Below are 4,388 nucleotides of genomic sequence, written 5' to 3'. Positions count from 1 at the left end.
GGTAACGAGCGGCGTCCCTCAAGGGTCTGTCTTGGGGCCGGTGCTCTTTAACATCTTTATTAATGACATCGATGAGGGAATGGAGTGCACCCTCAGCAAGTTTGCTGATGACACCAAGCTGAGTGGTGCAGTCAATATGGTGGAGGGAACGGATGCCATTCAGAGGGACCTTGACAGACTGGAAAGCTGGGCTCGGGTGAACCTAATGAGGTTCAACACGGCAAAGTGCAAGGTTTTGCACTTGGGCCGGAAGAACCCCAGGCACCTGTACAGGCTGGGAGGAGTTGTCCTTGAGAGCAGCTCGGCAGAAAAAGACCTAGGGGTCCTGATAGATGAGAAACTTAACATGAGCCAGCAGTGCGCTCTGGCAGCCCGGAAAGCAAATGGGATCCTGGGCTCCATCAGGAGAGGGGTGGTCAGCAGGGATAGGGAGGTGATCGTCCCTCTCTACTCTGCTCTTGTGAGGCCCCATCTGGAGTACTGTGTCCAGGTGTGGAGCCCTCAGTACAAAAAAGATATGGAGATTTTGGAAAGGGTCCAGAGGAGGGACAGGAAGATGATCAGGGGGCTGGAGCACCTCCCCTATGAGGACAGGCTGAGGGAGTTGGGTTTGTTCAGCCTGGAGAAGAGAAGGTTGCGGGGTGACCTCATTGCAGCCTTTCAATACCTGAAGGGAACTTACTCCCAGGAGGGGAGTAAACTCTTGGAAAAGGCTGATAATAGCAGGACACGGGGAAATGGTTTTAAGTTAAAAGAGGGAAGATTTAGGTTGGATGTTAGGGGGAAGTTCTTCACTAGGAGAGTGGTTAGGTCCTGGAACAGGCTGCCCAGGGAGGTTGTGGATGCCCCGTCCTTGGAGGTGTTCAAGGCCAGGTTGGACGGGGCCTGGGCAACCTGATCTAGTAAAGGTGTATGTTTGGTGGCCCTGCTAGGCAGGGGGGTTGGAACTACATGATCCTTGAGGTCCCTTCCAACCCGGGTCATTCTGTGTGATTCTGTGATCTACTAACTGTTGTCTATGCTTGGTTTATACAAGTAACTCATTCTTCCATTTTCATCTTGTTAGACTTATCTTACACTTTTGGATTTACAGATCGCATTACTCAAAGGAAATATTTGTGGTGCCACTCCTTGTGTTCACAACATGGATTCTCTTTTACAGAGTAATTGGAACAATACTCCTATTGGAAAGGCCCATTCAAACAAAGTTAAGATAGGAAACAGGTCCACAGAACTCACTTTTCACTACACGGGAAACAACACTCAACGATTTTTCATTTACACTAATTACTTCCATGTATTCAATTTAAAAAAAAAAAAAAAGTAAATCCTTAGATAACCCCACATGCTGCAGCATGAAAATAATGATCCACAATCTAACCAAAATACCTTACACATCTCTTTCGATACTCCTTAATCTCTTAGCTTTTATTTCCTCAAAAACATGGACTCCTTTTTGAAAAGCATTAAAGTCACCTGCTTAATGCATGTTCTCAAGCTTTTATTCTACACCAAAAGTACCTAGAAAACAGCACGATGACCCAAGTAAACATCTAAAGAGACCTAAAAGAAAAAATATATTCTGGAAAACAATGAAGGGTTTGTGGAATAAACTCCATTTGGAAAGTTGTGAGATAAAAGAATCCAGCTGCTTTTGAACATCAAACGCACCAGTAAAAGGTAACTAAAACTGCAGAACTATCTTAAATCAACCAAACATACCCTCCCACAAAAAACAAGAACATCGACAAGACAAAAAACATCCCTAGTCTGACAGCAGAGCTAGTCGAAGTTGGCCTGCTAAAAACACACCTAGAAGCGCAAAGGAGTGAAGGATTTCACATTGCTTCAGGCTATTGCAAAGCCAGGCAGATGAAAGGGCTCAGGATGCCAAGAGACCTACATAGAATAAGGAATCAGACTGAGCCACGTAAGGGCTAAAACCCTCCTCAGAATCTTCATATCTGCTCAATTAGAGTAAATGACCATGCCAGCAAAAAATACATCTGTACCTGGTGTACAGCTCAGTTCTACATCCACCCATATCTGTTGGAACTTTTTGTAACTTTTTTTAGGCCTCTGGATGAGCTGCTACAAGACTAAGATCCATCAGATTCTGTATCCTTTCTTCCACTCTGCAAAAAGAAAAAGTTAAAGCGTAACTCAAATGATTCACAACACCTAGTATATGAAAGCATACACACTTAAAACAGTTCCAGCAAATACTGAAATCTTAAAGTACCTAGTACAAAAATGAACTCCTTCACATTAACAGCAGAACATGCTCATGGAGGAGCCTGCATAAACATCCATACCCTTGTTTTACCTCTGAAGAGATCCTGTGTTTTCAGACTGCCATTCCCTTTTCACCTCCAAAAGGTGATGTGGTACCATAGGTTCCTAGCTCCGCTCCTCACAGAGGCTGCCCTACAGCAGAAATTAACATCCTGCATAATTCAATACCTTTCAGGACTGCACTGTAGAGAGTGCTGCAAAATGGGTTGCTCTTACTGAAGAGATAATACATTCTATTTTTTTAGGCAGACCGCTTCCTAGACCTAGCTTTGAAGCCGGTCATCTCAGCTAAAACGAGAGCAAGTGAACTTACACTTAATGAAGACAAACTGCTGGAATTAAATCAGGCCTGCTCTGACTGATCCAAGAATAAGGTCAGTCTTTGTCCTCATCGAGAGATTTCTCTCCGTATGAAAGGAAGCAGATAAGGGACACCATGCTGCACAATTAACTCCAGCAATGAAACATTCAGAAAAGACTCAGAACAAAGCCCTGACTGCAGTACACCCAGTTTTTCAGCCTGCTTGCACAGTGCTGAATAGAGACTACAATGAATGCACTCTAGCTCCCAGGATGTGTATTCCTTCCACCCTATTTAAATGTTACCTCACCACAGTCTCTGTAGGGAATTACTCTGAAGACTCTATTACAAAAACAGTATTACCACATAACACTATCTTCTAATCAAAAACAAACAATGGCATTCAGGCTCCCAGCTACAAAAGGATGTCTACATGTCCGTACAGATCCTGTCCCTAACCAGAGATTCATAACCCTACAGAGAGTCCATGAAATTGCTTACCCATTCCCTTTCCCTTAAGTTTCCATATGGGTGAGGAGCTGCAAAGTACTCTACAGAAGAATACATCTTATTCTTCCTCCTGCACACAGTGCACTTCATTCAAGTCTTACACTGGAGACCAAATTTGTCAGCAACTGCTTTACAAGTATTGCTTATCACATCATACTGCTCAACCAGCGTTACACAGATTCAACACCAGCCTCATAGGAAGCACCTTGCTGCAACTGTACTGAAATACCTTCAATGTTTACAGTTCCATATTCCTCCTCCCCACCACCTTGTCAAAGTCTTTAGGTAACAAGCTTGACTATTGACGCTCCAGCATTTAAAGAACTGAATATTTGCATGCAAATAGATAGATTTCACTGCAGCAGTAGTTAAGACTTACTATTATTTAAATGATTGGTGGAAGCAAACTTTCTGAGCACTCATGCTGACCAGACACACATTACCTGTATGTCAGATATATCCCTATAAACACAGTATTTACTATACTTTCAGAAATTTAGCTTCTCCACTGTGTTCAGCCTTGTAGAAACCCCTGCAGCCTACAAAAGGACATAATGTGTTGAGCAATCAGCTGAGGCAAACTTGCTTCTGCACAGCACCGGTCCACATGGCCAAACCAGATGAGGTGGAGAAGAAAAAAGGGGGTGCAGCATTACACAAACACCTCCTTGTTCAGTTAGTAAGCTCTCACCTTCTGGATTTCTTTGCAGATATAAACCCCGTCCACTACTCAAAATCCTCCCTTGTAAACAATCTTGATTCTACAGTTGTTCTTAGTAACCTCAAGTGTTACCTGCTAATTTATGAATCCTATGAGCTGAGCAGGCTGCCAAAACATCTACATAATACATTAAGTAACCTCCAAAACTCTCATTTCTGTCCATTTGAGTAGAAAAAAAGATCATTTCCAAGAGTACTAAAGAGCAACTGAACTAGATAATGACATTCATGAGTCACCTGTCAGCCCTACCAAGCAAGGCATTATTCTCTAGAACAGGTGACTTCACACTATCCTGACCTGAAATGATGAATATGAAACAAATAAAAGTGAATCCATAAGCCAGAGAAAATAAGGTAAACAGCAAAAAAGAAACTATTTTAGAGACAACTTGTCACAGGTTACTTAGATTTACCTATGCCCGTGACAGGGGAAGCCACCCCGTGGGCCCCCCCCGGGGCCCGGAAAGGAGGGGGAAAAGGGGAGTGGGATAAAACAGCGACAATCTAAGGAGGAAAAACTTATTTTACTAAATATGATACCGAAATACAAGATAACACAATA

General features: G+C 43.0%; 1 long non-coding RNA gene across 1 annotated transcript in view; it reads right to left on the bottom strand.

Annotated features, from left to right (window-relative positions):
* Positions 1-1,645: 1,645 nt before the first annotated feature.
* The window catches only part of LOC107315614, an 8,954-nt gene continuing 6,211 nt past the window's right edge, over positions 1,646-4,388 (bottom strand). The window contains exons 2-3 of the long non-coding RNA XR_001555979.2: positions 2,013-2,135; positions 1,646-1,899 (exon numbers count right to left, since the gene is read on the bottom strand). This is a non-coding gene — a long non-coding RNA (uncharacterized LOC107315614). The remainder of the gene's footprint in view (positions 1,900-2,012; positions 2,136-4,388) is intronic.

This window comes from Coturnix japonica, chromosome 6 (assembly GCF_001577835.2).
Source record: "Coturnix japonica isolate 7356 chromosome 6, Coturnix japonica 2.1, whole genome shotgun sequence".
NCBI classification, from domain to species: domain Eukaryota; kingdom Metazoa; phylum Chordata; class Aves; order Galliformes; family Phasianidae; genus Coturnix; species Coturnix japonica.
The sequence above is the reverse complement of the archived record's forward strand: the minus strand, read 5'-3'. Positions and strand labels throughout refer to the sequence as shown.